The sequence below is a fragment of the Cupressus sempervirens genome, chromosome 3 (assembly GCF_028749045.1).
Source record: "Cupressus sempervirens isolate cs-2001-9-10 chromosome 3, ASM2874904v1, whole genome shotgun sequence".
Lineage (NCBI taxonomy): Eukaryota > Viridiplantae > Streptophyta > Pinopsida > Cupressales > Cupressaceae > Cupressus > Cupressus sempervirens.
Window position 1 is genome coordinate 63,011,852 of NC_143120.1, and position 15,739 is coordinate 63,027,590.

General features: G+C 37.4%; 1 long non-coding RNA gene across 1 annotated transcript; it reads right to left on the reverse strand.

The window, feature by feature from the left end:
* Nucleotides 1-13,560: 13,560 nt before the first annotated feature.
* On the reverse strand, nucleotides 13,561-14,173 carry LOC149564789 (uncharacterized). Its single transcript, XR_016361935.1, has 3 exons — nucleotides 14,116-14,173; nucleotides 13,755-14,022; nucleotides 13,561-13,639 (listed from the first exon to the last, which is right to left on the reverse strand). It is a non-coding gene; the product is annotated as an uncharacterized LOC149564789 (long non-coding RNA).
* Between the last annotated feature and the right edge of the window lie 1,566 nt (nucleotides 14,174-15,739).

The window sequence follows — 15,739 nt, forward strand, 5'->3', positions numbered from 1 at the left end:
TCTGACAGAGCATTGTCTAGGGTAATCTAGCTTTGTCACTTGCATCCCTCATCACCTTGAGCTAAAGGTTGGGATCCACAAGTGGTCAATCTCGTGTCATGCCCATAGGATCATTAGTCTATCCTCAAGTTGACACAGCCACCACCAAATCCAGCACATAGAAAAGCAAAACTCTCACTTTTTGACAGCATACCCTTGAAGTCTTCCACCCACAAGATAGCCAAAAATCTCTAGCCAATCCTCCTTAGGTTTGTCATGCAACTTTGACTCTCCCTAGGAAATCTTTCATCAGCCAATCCAAAATCTGTGCTTAACCCAAATCCAACCATGAGCTTCCGTGTTCATCCATACGCAAGACTGCATCCCCATCAAACTCATCATCAAAGCATGAAGTACCAATCCTATCATGATGTGTTTGGTCGCATTGTCCTTGCTCCTGCCACCTCCTATTCCAATGATGATGAAAATCTTGTTGACTATGACAGGTATATTGAAAGCCTTAGAAACATTCCCCCAAGCATCCCCCAAAATCCAAGAGTTATTCCAAACTATCTAGTCATGCCATCTGATATTCCAGCTTCCCCTCCATCACCCCATCAACCAAGCTTCCAATCTTCCACCCCCATCACACTAGCTATTCCTATCAATCCACCTCCACCTTTGACACACGAGTCTCCAAGGAATCTCCTAGAGGAAATACAAGAAAAGTTGCCTCCAACAGTCGATAAGCCATGTCATCTAATCCAACCATGTGAAGTAGTCAGTGATGAAGCTTCCACATCTATAATATCACCTCCATCTCCCATAGCTATCATCCTCATACCATCCATCAAATTGCTTAAAATCCTTCCACTTCCCGCAAGCATCAAAATCCCACCACCTATCAAATCCCTCTGAATCCTATCCACATCGCCTCCAAGCATTTCCCAAATCTCTCATAATGACCCTTATGCATCCATCTTCTACTCACCCATCTCCACTACTGAATCCCTCATCTATCCATCCGCTGCCTTTGAAGAATCCATCCCTTCACCTCCTATCACACCATCCACTCCAAACCAATCCTATCAAGATCCTGCCCAAAAGCATGTTGACATCCCCCAAAGCATAAATGAAGATATCATCGTACCATGTCTTCCATCCATAGTGCAGTCACCATCTCCTCCATCTCCAAAACCTCAAGCCATATCTCCTCCACTACAAGATATCTTGTCATCCCACTAGCTACATCAAGATCCTATCCTTCCATCTCCCCCGCTCCATGCTTCCATCTTACCACCTATCCAAGCTATTCCACCATCTATAATCTACCCTCTTGGTTCACTTACATTCATCCACGGTGGCCCTCTCTCAGCAGAAGAATTAAGAACAGTATCTCCCCATTGCAATACACCTAATAAATCACTTCTACCATTTTCTGCAAGCAAAAAGTTTCCTCAGCTTGTTCAAATGCTCAATCAATGGCATTATCAAGGTCAAGGTTTAGGACCACAAGAGAAAGGAATCAGAGAGCCTATTATTGCAGAAAAAAATCTAGGATTTCATGGTCTTGGATATGTATCCAAAGGCTCACCATCTAAAGGTGTTGGTACACCACACCCCCAAACCAAGCCTATCTCCAAGCCCACCATTCCAGCCTCCCATCACTCCTTCAAGAAATCTTATGTCATCCCCCCTCCACCATCTTTGCAACCCAAAACAACCTACCATATCCCCCCTTCATCCGCTAAATCCATTTTGGGTCCCTATGTCCCAAAATCTACCATCCTCCATCCTCCTATCAGCCATCATAAAAATCCCATTCCATCCATTTCTATGCAAGATCAACAAAGGCACATATCAGGGCACATCATCCATCATCATCCCCCTACATGCTCTTTCATATCCTCTCCATCTCACAAAGCTTCTCCTAACCATCTTCCCAAAGCTTACCATAGCAATGTGAATGCCAACTTGAAAATGCATAAAGCTAAAAATCCACATCCTAGGCAATCATATGTCTATTCTAAAAGACATACTCCAAAAAGGAAAAATCCAATCAAAGAATGCAAAACAATGCAAAAGCCTATGAAAAGAAAATCCAAAACCATGTGGATCCCCAAGAAAAAAGTTGAAACCCAATGCATAATGGAATCCACCATTGCTAATCCCCCATCTAGTGACTCATGTCCCCCATCTCCTAACTCCATCTTGGGTGCCTATATCCCCAAGCACGCTTCCACAAATCCTCCATCATGCCTGCATCTACCATCTATCCCCCATATGATCTTTTCACACCCATTCCAACATGTGCCAATGTTGCTCTTGCAAGCATCCCCATCTCATGCTCCTTTCCAGAATTTTCATCCCTCCATCTCCTACCATCAATCCCATCTAATCCGATCTATTGCATAAATCACACATCCGGTGTACCAACAGCTAGCAACAAAATTGAACATTCCAACAGCCAGTGAAAAATTCCAAAAAAGCCAAAATAGCTGAAGAAAGCCAAAATCATTCCAGCTAAGTCCAAAGTCAAAAAGTCAAAAAAGAAAAGAAAAATAAAGCATCCACTGGTGAAAACTTGGCAATTCAAGCGCCTTGGACAAGTACCATGATAAAAACTTGGCAAACAAGCGTCATGCGTAATCTCGCCATCCCCAGCTTAGCCTATCACCCTCATGCTTTTGGTCATCTCTTGACATCCAAATCCATCTTCCAATCTATCCACCTATCCTCCATCCTCCAGCTTCCATCTCACACCATCCACTAATCTTATGCAGCTTCAGCCAATCATCTCAGCTATCATCCATCTCCCTAGCCCCTTCAGCTTTTTCCATCCTAGCTTCAATCCTATCACATCCATCTTCTGATTGGGGGCACTATATTTCTTGGAGATCTTGTCTTGTCCATCCTCCCTTGTCATTGGTATCTAGCTCTAGGCTATCCTCATGCAAACCCAATGTCATCTCTTTATATCCATCATAATCGTAGCTATCTACCATCCTATCCAACCATCTCATCCTGCTCCTCTAGCTATCCTTGGTCACAAAATCTCTCATCATCATTGGATTCATCCTGCCAAATCCATATCTTTCGCTATCACCCCACCCTTAGCTTTCGCATCTTGCACAACATTGAACCATCCCACTATCCTATCATCCTGAGCTTTTGCCTGCTTGTAACTATCTTGGTCCGTTAGCTTGTACCATATCTTGGTCAGCATCAACTTGTAAATATCTTGGTCTGTCAGCTTGTACATCCTCTTTAGCCTAGTACCATTGTATCTATCCAGTGTTTGTGTCAGTTCATCCTTGATCATCATCTTGTACCCATCGCACATCTTGGTTAGCTATTCCAATGCATCCTTTAGCTAGATTTCTTGTCACCAAAGTGTTATATTTCTTAGTTCAGCTTGCCAGACGCATCACTCATCCAAATCCAGCAGCTTAGGTGCTCTCCGATAGGTCCTTGCAGGATATAGCTTTCCTCATGTCTGATCTTGGTCTGTTAGTACCTCATCCTACCCATCTCATTGGCAAACGATTCTCTTTTGGATTTTCGCTTTCTTTTGATTTGGAGTCTTCCCTATTGGGTCTTGAAATATCTTTTCCAAGTAATCTCCTTGTTCCCTCCTCAAGGTTGCCACGATCTTCCATATCATGGTATACTGTGAATGGGGCAATCAGAGCATAAGGTCTTGATCATGTCTTTTGCTTGTTTTCTTTTTTGCTTGTGGGTTACCCAATGTCATTTCCACACTGCTTCCTCTAGGATTCATGTGTGATACTGGGGCAATCCTTGCGTGTTTGTTTTGAGTCAGTTCGTCAATCCTCTGGATAGTTGGTGAAAAGGCCTTGATGTTCTTGGTAACCTTGGCAATTAACCAACAGTCCTATAGCAAATCTAGTGCTCAACTACATGGTGGTACTTCTCTTTGAAGTATCCCTCCTGCTCAAAAAGCTTCAATGGTTTTCCTTCATCTCCATTATCCCCCATCCATATCCAACATCCGTCTCTCCTACCCTAGCTTATGCATCAGTATCTCTTTGAATCACCCCTCACCTTTAGCTTTAGGGATCCACAATCCTAGTCTTAGGGATCCACCAATTCAAATCAATCCACCAAGCCTAATCTTTCGAGATCCACAATCCTAGTCCTAGGGATCTCTGAAACCCATCTTCTGCCAATCTAACTCTTTGAAATCCTGTTGCATCAGCTTTTTTAATCCCCTCATCCATCTCCCCATCCTGGATTCCTTTTATAGTGCTCCGCTCCTTCATCCTCTGCAATCCCTGAGATCTTAAGCTTGCTTCCTCTTGTGCCTCTGATTCTCCCTTTATCATTCTCCCGTAGTGAGAGTTTGAGCTAACCAGCCCCTTCTCTTTGCCAATCTGAGTTTCCTTGCTCATCTGAGATTCTTGTACTTTTCAAGAAGCCATCGAGCCTCGCTTTCTCTCCCTGCTGCCTTCTTCAGGGGGCATCTCATAGTCCATTCTCTCCTCTTCTGCTCTAGCCTTGGACATCTTATTTTCTTATCTTTGATGCCATGCCACTTGCGGCATCACATCAAAGAGGGGAAAATGGTAGACACCTAAAAATCCTTTAGAAAATTATATTTTTATTTTCTGAAAAAAATCCCTGATGACATCATCATTTATTAATTAATTAATTAATTAATTTTTATGCCATTAAATCCCTTTATCTTAATTAAAAATATTTAATTAAGGAATCCCTCCCAAAAATGTTTAAATCTTATTTAAACATTATTTCCTTATTTATTAATTATTTAATTAATAAATTGACCAAAAATCCTAAAATAAATAAAAAAATTATGTTTTGCCCAAAACTTGGCCAATTTCCTTAAGACCACTAACCTCTTCCAAAATCTTCTAATCCTTCTTTAATTTTGATTAAAGGCTAATCCCATCATTTCCTACCCCTAATCCCAACTCAAAATATTTAATCAAGATTAAATATTAATCCTCATGTTTATTAAAAATATTTTAATAAATATCTTCTCAACCCAAACCCTTGAAATAAATAAAACTTTATTTATTTCATAAAATCTTATCCTAGGAAGTTCTAGACTCTTCTAGAAAGTCTTCATCCTCATCCAAAGCCTAGACTCTTCTAGAAGATGTCTTTAACCCTAATCCTAATCTCCTCCTATCCTTGTCACATTCCCTAAACATGGGTTAAGACTTGCTAACTCAAGCCAAAGTTAACAAATATCTCCTCCTTCACCCACCCTCATTAATTGCAATCCACTTGCCATCCACTTGCCTAGTCCTAAGCCATCTCTAACCCTTCCTCTAATCATTTTTACAACCCTAAGCAAGCTTAAAACCTCCCTAAACCCTCAAATTCGAATTTCATGGTATCTCTCACAAATATCTTCAACCACAAAACTTTATAAAGCCCACAAAGTCATAAATATTCTTACAAAGCACTTATGAAGGGTCTTTATGAAGATTTTATCCCTTGAGCCTCCTTTGTTGACTCATCCTTCCCCTTTCCTCCATCCTCTCACCATGTGACATGTGTCACTCCTTGGTTGGTTGTAAGGAAGAAAAATCCATGTGCTCTCCTCTCATGCAATCTAAGCCCTCCATGAGCTTTTTCCCATCCTTGCATCTTAGCCCTCAATCCCTCAAGCCTCTTGCCTATAAATTGGATCCTTCCCCTTTGCAAAATAACACAATCCATGAAGTAAAGTTATAATGCTATTTTGAGAGCCAAATCCATACTAAAGCCATCTATCCACACCAAAAATCCACAATCATCCATTGAAGCCTTTGGAAGCATATTGAGCATACATCCTATCCATTTAGATAAAGCTACTCAACAAGAGAGCTTCTTATTGAGAGAGTCCATTAATGGCTCATATTCTCAATTGAGAGCTCATCTTAGTCTATCTTGAAGTTTATGAATTTTGTTTAGCTTGTAGAAGCTTTATTTAAATTTGGTTTCTATTAGCATACTAACATTGCTCATATATAAAGTTATTATATTTAATAATAATATAGTTAAAATAATAATAATGTAATATAATGATTTCATATATATATTATATTTATAGATGATAATAATAATAATAACATATATTATAATATTATATTTAGTAATAATAATATAATATAATAATTTCATATATATATATATATATATATATATATATACATTATAATAATAATAACATATATTATTATATTTAATAATAATACATTATAAGGTAATATATAACTCATTACTCATTACTCACTAATAATGAATAGTAATTCATTTTTCCCTCCAATATTTGGGTGGCAATATCGGATATCTAATTTGAAATCGAGTATCCAATTTGAAATTGGATACCCGATTTTTCTGGTATGATTTTTCAAAAATATTCCCTGTGATTGCAGACTCGATAACATCTCTTTTTGTGGGCCTTTTTCATGGGTGTTAGGAAAAGTTAAAATTTGGGGCCCAAACAGTCGAAAAAGTTTGATAATATATCCCTACATGTTCGATATTGTCATCTGAATGGGGAACAGTAGTCATTGAAATGCTAAACGCAAAAGGAAGGTATCCAATGAAGACATTGCGGCATGTAGGGAAAGGGACAAAATAGAACACTGAAATAAAAGAGAAGGTATGTAAAATGTGAGTCAAGTTGATGAATCAGTCGAAAGTGAAATCATAGAGTTAGATAATGAATATGTGCAGTTGGGAAATGACAATGTTCCAATTGAAAATGATAATGTTAGAATTGAAAATTTAGAGAATGAAAATTTCAATGATGAAATGCTACCAAGTCATAATGTAAATTGCATAATTGACCATGCCAAACATGACAATGCACAGGACCCTTACATATCTCGTATTTATAATCGACATGAAGGTTCTAGAACACTAAAATGGATAATTGAAATTGATGAAATGATTATTACCAATTTGGAAGGGAAAAAAATAGAAAGAATCATTTGGTAATGGACTTCAAGACTATATAAGGTGTTTTTCGGCAAGAAGATAGTGGTGGAGCAATGTCAAATTTTTATGTACTTATTAAAGATACAAAAGATGAGACCTATGCTTTCCAAATTGAAGACTTGTGTCAATAAAAAATTGGAAAGAAATGCCATTATTGTGAAGAATCTTTTCAGTGCTCTCAATAGCATTGGAAAAAATAGTAGGGAGAAGGATAAAAGAGTTGCTTGAAGGGTTATTACAACCTCTTTGGTAAGTCATCATTTGAGAAATGGTAGATATATGAGACAAACTTGTATTGACTTGAACCTAAATCATACTACTTTGAGAAGAGCACTTAGTCGATGAGAGAGAATTGATGGTCCTCTTAAAAATGAAACATGGGCTTTTGGTGGGAGACTTCCACATTTTGATAAGAAGCTATCCGATGATGTGAACGAAGAAATTTCACAATTTTGGCACTCTAGCTCATGAGTATCACCCAGTGCTAAAGACATGTTAAAGTTGAGAATTGGCATTAGACACTGCATGCCACATCCTAAACACTATTTGGAGGTAAGTCAAACTATGTTGTTCAAACAATTTACAGAGACTCATCCAAGTCTTCATATATCAAAAAGGGCTTTTGAATCTTCGAAGCCATTTTATTGTGTGCCACTTAAAATTTGAAATACATGTTTTTGCAAATATGATGTCGAATTTTCTATGCACAATGAACTATTACACTCCATCCGTTCTACTTTGCATAGTACAGAAATGTTGGAGAATTGTGGTGCTAGTGGGTTTCCAAAATCATCAAGAGATTCGCTAAATCAATTTCTATGTCATAGATTTGATGGTTTTTTCTTTTATAAAAATGCTTGCTTAAACAAAAAGTGTTCAGAATGTGGTGGCTTATCCAATTTTGAAACATGTTTCCATGAGGGGTGTGAACAAGATCTTGGAAAGACAATAGTAAAAAAAAAGTATATGAAATGGTGAAATACACATTGAAGAGTGGGGGTGAGGGCTTTAGATGTGAATTGGTTGGAAAAGAAATCAATGTGCCTAGTTTTATTTTAGATTTCAAGGAAAAAAATTTCTACAAGTATGCAAGACATAGTCACAGGTCTTAGTGGTTGGATCAACAATTTAGAATGTGTAAGGAGACTTTTCACATTGGCACTATTATATCAGCTATTGATTTTGTTGAGAACTAAACATTGCAACCTCAAAATGAGACACAATCTCAATATTACAACTCCATTTAGATTTCTATTTTCATCCACATAACATATAGACATGGCCTTGATAGTGTGAAAGATAATCGAAAGATTATTAGAGAGTATCATTTTTATATGAGTGATGATAGATCTCACTCTTACGAGTTTGTGCAACATTTTTTCAAGAATAATTTTGATTTCTTATAGGAGCATGCAATTTCTATGGATAGACATATCATTTGGTTGGATAACTATATAGGTCAATTCAAGAATGCTTGCATGCTTTATTGGTTGTGTAGGATGCATGTAGAGAGGGGGGTGCCTCATATTTGGAGTTTTTTTTAGTCCAACCATGGGAAAGGGGAACATGATGGAGTAGGGGCATGTGTGAAGAGAGCTCTAGTTAAGGAGCAATTGAAACTTTCAGCAACACAACTTCTTGATGCTCATAGCATTGTTGATTGGTGTAGTTTAACATTATCATGGGGGGGACTCTTGATTCATTGGTATACAAATTTTTTTGGTTGGTTGAGGAAGGGTCCATAGATGATAGATCAAATTGTGCTATAGTGAGAGACTCATCAAAAATGCATTCATTTTGGAGCTCTGATTCTAGTACATGGACTATTTGGACACGACAACTAGCTTGGTTTTGTCCTAGTTATTTTTAGTTGTTTTTAGTGTGATTGGGATCACTATTAGTTGAGTGAGTGGGTGGACACATGGACTCCACATTATCTTACTTCATTGTCTATCATACCCTCTATTAGAAATGATGACATGGAAAGTTCACTTGAGCATAACCATCTATCAAATCTTCTAAAGCCAGGACATGTCTTTGCATTGGTTGCACCATAGGGGAATGATGAAAAATTTGATTATTGGTTAGAACATTGTGTAAGAGGTAAAAAAAAGCTTGCACAACCAATCACAGATGATTATTGATTCACATATTCTACTAGTTCAGTAGTTGTTGCTGGAACATGACTATGGACATACATTCTTAGAAGGAATGAAATTCCTGCATTCAAAGACTATCAGAAGCACAAAATAATTCTCATATATTCGCATCTTATTATAGAAATAAATGTAAAGTTGTTGAAGCATCAAGGAAGACCAAAAGTAAAAGAGCTTTTTACTATTACTGATGCTGATCATGAAGCCCTATTGGAGACCCTACAACAAAGAGAGGACCCTACTCGAATACTCGACTAGGTATATTTACTTCTTATATAATTTTGTTCATAATGATTTAGTGAACTGATGATTATCTTGTTTAATACAATAAGTTACTAATAATTTTTATGATATTGGAATGTAGGTACATCATGAAGAGTGGGGGAGGGTAGAGGGGGGGTGTTGGGGAGAATTCCTAAGATTTATGATGTATTATGATGTAAAATGTGAAGTTTTTTTGTATATGGTTTTTGTAACAATGAAAAAGATAGGTTAAATTAGTTACATATTCTAATTTGAATTTGGTAGGTTATTTGTAAGAAATTATAAGAGGAAGATATTGAACAAGTTCTTGCAAATCATATTTGCATGTGATACAAGGCTATAAGGACAATTTTAAGAGTATTTATAACTATATGAGTATTGAAGCAAGGAGACAATGAAAGATAATTGCTTGCAGATATCTTATTACAAGTTTGGCTTTTTTCTTATTTGACATAGAGCTGACATTATGATTAATAAAACCATTTTTATCAAATTAATCAAGTAAGACAAATACTTGTGTGCTTTGCTACATTTATCTAATCTATTTGTATAAACTCAAAGTATTATTGTCCATACATATCCTAGTTTATCTATTAATTTTTAAAAGAAACAACAATTTTTAACATTTAAATCAAAATGACATATTTGCGGCCCTTGCAAATTCAAATGACAAATTATAGCAAACATTATACTACTATTAATCAAATATAAACAACCCATCAGATCATTTGCTTACCTGATAATGTTACCATTAATTTAGCTGTGATAAGAAAACATCGATAGAAAAATGTAAACTAGAACCCTAACAAAATATAAACCCTAACTTCTTACAAACCCTAACCCTAAGTCATGAGGAACTAAAATTAAACTGATAAAATAATAGGGGTTATTGGTTGCCAAAATACGCAGTGTACCTCAGTTCATAGGTGCACCATAGCATAACTTTGAAACCGCTGGTCTTGGCATCAAATTGTCAGTGCCATTAGCTCCAAATGAGTGGGTGAACCCTAGTGACACACTTGTTCTGGCCACAGAGACCATCCATCATCCACAACTACCCTGTACCGAGTAGTCTCCAAGGTGCTCTAAATGCATTTCGAGGTCAATCTTCTGAGGGTCATAACTTAGAGCTCGTGAGGGCTATTAATGAAATGTAAAATTCTACAAGAAGGTGATGCTAAGGCCTAAAATAACCTATCTCATTTTTGAGAGATCACATTTCATTTGGATTTGGCATAGCAATCTTGCTCGATGCCAAAACTCGCAGTGTACCTCAGTTCATAGGTGCACCATAGTGTAACTTTGAAATCGTTGATCTTGGCATCTAATCGCTAGCACCGTTAGCTCTAGATGGGCGAGTGAACCCTAGTGACATGCTTGTTCTGACCACAGAGACCATCCATCATCCGCAGCCACTCTGTATCGAGTAGTCTCCAAGGTGCTCTAAGTGCATTTTGAGGTTGATCTTTCGAGGTTTGTAACTTGGAGCTCATGAGGGCAATAGATGAAAAGTTGAATTCTAAAGGACAGTGATGTTGAGGCCTAAAATAACCTATCTCATTTTTTAGAGATCACATTCTGTTTTAATTCAGGACAACAATCTCGCTTGATGCCAAAACTCGTAGTGTGCCTCAGTTCATAGGTGCACCATAGCGTAACTTTGAAACCGTTGATCTTGGCATTGAATTGTCAGTGCCATTAGCTCTAGATGGGTGGGTGAACCCTATTGATACCCTTGTTCCAGCCACAAAGACCATCCATCATCTATGGCCACCTTGTATCGAGTAGTCTCCAAGGTGCTTTACGTGCATTTCAAGGTCGATCTTCCGAGGGTTGTAACTCAGAGCTCGTGAGGGCTATTGATGAAATGTAAAATTTTACAGGATAATGTGGCTGGGGCCTAAAATAACCTATCTCATTTTTGAGAGATCACATTCCATTTGAATTCGGCACAATGATCTCGCTCGATTCCAAAACTTGCAATGTGCCTTAGTTCATAGGTGTACCAAAACATAACTTCAAAACCGTTAATTTTGGCATCAAATTGTCAGCGCCATTAGCTCCAGATGGGTGGGTGAACCATAGTGACACCCTTTTTCTGGCCACAGAGACCATCCATCGTTCATGGCTACCCCGTACCGAGTAGTCTCCAAGGTGCTCTAAGTGCATTTCGAGGTCGATCTTCCGAGGGTCGTAACTTGAAGCTCATGAGCGCTATCGATGAAACATCAAATTCTATAGGATGGTGATGTCGAGGCCCAAAATAAACTATCTCATTTACAAGAGATCACATTTCATTTTGATTGGGCACAACGATCTCGCTTGATGCCAAAACTCGCAATGTGCCTCAGTTCATAGGTGCACCACAATGTAACTTTGAAACTATTGATCTTGGCATCAAATCGTCAGTGCCATTAGCTTCAAATGGGTGGGTGAACTCTAGTGACACCCTTGTTTTTCCCATGAAGACCATCCATCGTCCGTGGCCACCCCATACTGAGTAGTCTCCAAGGTGCTCTAAGTGCATTTTGAGGTTGATCTTTCGAGGGTCGTAACTCGGAGCTCGTGAGGGTTATTGATGAAAGGTCAAATTCTATAAGACGGTGATGTCGAGGCCTAAAATAACCTATCTCATTTTTGAGAGATCACATTCCATTTGGATTTGACACAGCGATCTCACTCGATGCCAAAACTTGCAGTGTACCTCAATTCATAGGTGCACCGCAGCGTAACTTTGAAACTATTGATCTTGGCATTGAATCATCAACACCATTAGGTCTAGATGGGTGGGTGAACCCTAGTGACACCCTTATTCTGGCCACAAAGACCATCCATCATCTACGGCCACCCCATATCGAGTAGTCTCCAAGGTGCTCTAAGTGCATTTCGAGGTCAATCTTCTGAGGGTCGTAACTCAGAGCTCATGAGGGCTATAGATAAAATGTTGAATTCTATAGGACAGTGATGTCGAGATCTAAAATAACCTATCTCATTTTTGAGAGATCACATTTTGTTTGGATTTGACACAGCAATCTCACTCAATACCAAAACTCACAGTGTGCCTTAATCTTGGCATTGAATCATTAGTGCCATTAGCTCCAGATGGGTGGGTGAACCCTCATGAAACCCTTGTTCTAGCCATGAAGACCATCCATCATGCACGGCCACCCCGTACCAAGGAGTCTCCAAGGTGCTCTAAGTGCATTTCAAGGTTGATCTTTCAAGGGTCATAACTTGGAGTCATGAGGGCTATCGATAACCCCTTACCAAGTTTGGTAAACTTCTCTAATTAAGAATTTAAATTTATAACAAAAATTGTTCAAACTTGCAAAAGTTGCAAAGTTGCAATTTTGCAACTTTTTCTTGCAAAGTGCAAATGAGTGCAAAGAGTTAGTTGGGGGTTTGAGCACGAAAATACAAGGTTGGAAATACCTATATAAGGTGTGAAATGTTAGTATGCATTAATGAAGTCAGTTTTGTTAAGTGTATTAGTATGGGTTATGTGAAGCTTGTGTAGGAGGTTAACAAGTGTGTTTATGTCATGATAGCACTTCAAATTAAACATTGCATCCAAATTTGATAATAAAGGTTGTTAAATTTTTATTCACAAATTATTGCATTTGAATTGAATATAACAAACATAATCAAAATTAATGATATTCCATAAACATGAACGATACACATGATGCACGATAAATTGAACAATACTAGATACTAAATTAATATGTATATCATTGTGCACATAAATGACAAAAATATATATCAAAATGTGCATAGATCCATAGACAAATTACACAAATATATATATCAAAAATCATGTATCCATAAAAAAAGTAAACAAATATATATCAAAATACATAGATCCATATACAAAGTGTGGCTGATCATGCCATTGGAATCTGTATAATATCAATGTTTCTGTAAACAATGTGACATATGCCATCTCAAAATGTCTCATGATGCATCCTATGAAAACTATACTATCCTAGGGTGTTAGTGGATGATCACAATGTAGCCTCTTCGCTGCACTAGGTGGATCGGATGCTTCCTACATAAACAAAAAAAGAAAACCCAAAGTTAAACTACTAAATTTACATGATTCTTTGTATCTAACATTGAATTACTCAAATGCATAATGATATTTTTTGTAATGAAGATTTATACTATTAAAATTTCATAATAAATACCTCTCTCATCGACCTTTTGCACTGATCAAGAGTCCTCTTGTATGTCCTAGGCAATGCTTGTACCTCGCTGATTCTGGCCTGTGTATGTTTAAATATGTTTGTCAAATGAATCTACAACTTAAACTATAACATTATAATTCATAGCATGCTAAATTTATAACATATTTAATCATGAATTCAAACTACAACTTACTAGTGTAGGCTCCTCCTTAGGATATAGTGGCTGTATCATCCAATCTATAAAACTCTCCCATCGAACCTCGTGTGCACTAGGAGTTTCCTATGAGATACAAAATAGTAGTTGTTAATATCATGGAATTCAATTTTAAATTTATTTATGAAGATAAGAAAAATGAAAAATATATGATACTTATATATACAATGGGGCTCTTGAGGTGAATGGAAATGCCTAAGCATCTACGACGCGAAATTTGTACAGGTTCATCGCTTGTAGCCATGCCCTATATACAATAAAGAATGTAATTAAATTTCATTACCATAAAATTTTTACAAGAATGCATCAATATTTAATCAAATAGAAAGCACCTAATTACCTTTCCTTTTTTAATAAGTATTGGCTCATCCCCCGCACGTTGTCCCCCAGGGATAGGTGGTACCTGCAAGATAAAAGAAAGATTGGAAACCATGTATGCTACAATATCAAATAGAAAAAACAATGAGAACACAACATAATGTATCATAGATGGGCATATGCACTGAGTTGTGGTGCCAAAAAGGTGACATGGTTTTTTTTTTTTCCTAATTTCAATAGCGCGTGCGCGCTATTTGCATTATCAAAAAGTTATATATGATGGGCTGCAGACCCGCAGCCCATCATTTTTATGTTCATTTTTTGCTATTCCATCAGAGAACAGTACATACGCAAGTCAAAAACCCAAGTTTTCACCTTCATTTGCAAATATGCCTCCTCGCCAACGAAATCGAAGACAACAAGCACACCCATGACGATGTTGTAAGTGATATTAACTTAACTTTGCATTGTTTAATATGTTTTTCATATTGTTTTGTAGGTTTTTTATATTTTTTTGTAGGATTTTTACAAATTTCATTTAGATTTGTTTATTTATTTGGATTTTAATTGATTTTTTATCAGGAAATGTCCATAATCAACCAAAAAATCCACAAGAGCCTCAAAACCCTCAAAACCAAAACCCTCCTCAAGAAGAACAACAAATTCCACAACCCGAACCAATTGCAAGACCTTCACCGAGCACACAAGAAAATATAATAAATGAAATAGAGAGAGGCAAAATTGAATTAGAAAGACTCATTGCTCAGTTGAAAGAATTCGGACAAACCAATCCAATGAGGGCTCAATTGGCATCATCCCTCGAATCCATTAACACCCAGATAGCCTCAATTAGTGGTCAGTTAGATATTTGGCAAGTTAAGAGGAATGAACAAAAAATATTTTATGCAAATAAATTGTCATATGAAGATGTTAAAAAAAAAAAAGAAATACCAAAAGGTAGTATATGTGCATTATTTAGAAAACCCAGTGAGCAAAATACTGTTAGAGAGGGTACTAAACGATTCCCCATCCATTGGTGCATACATGATGTTATTAGAAACAATTTTTGGGACAGATGGTGGATGGTTTTTGATGCCCCTCCTTGCAACAATCACGAGGTCCCCATGTATTTTTTGAAAAAATTATATTGTGAGTTTGTCCTTGGGGAGATCCCCAATTATTTTGATATATTAGACTCCCAGGGTAGAGGTGGGGGGTCATCATTTGAGAGGTCGGGAGCACGTCGTAACCCTAATGTAGTTAGGGCACCTATGGTCAAGCCACAGTGCAAGCATGTGACTATTCCTTCAGTTGTGAAGGAAGATGTAGAGGCCAGCACTCTAGGGACCATTAATGCTTTGACGTAGACCCTCATCCATTCCACGAGCCCATTAGTCGAGGGGGAGCCTTCTATGCGTTGTGGTCACATGTGCACTTCATGCAGATCCCTTTGCACATTTGGCACTCATGTTGGAGATGGTGTGAATGATGGGGTTATCACCGATCAGTTCCTGAACGAGACATTTGGCATTGACACACAGGTAAATTACAATTATAATTTACTAATTTGATCACATTTCATATGTATAGTAAATGATTAATTAATTAGCATCTATTGACATTGTTCAAATTTCAGGGTCAGAGTG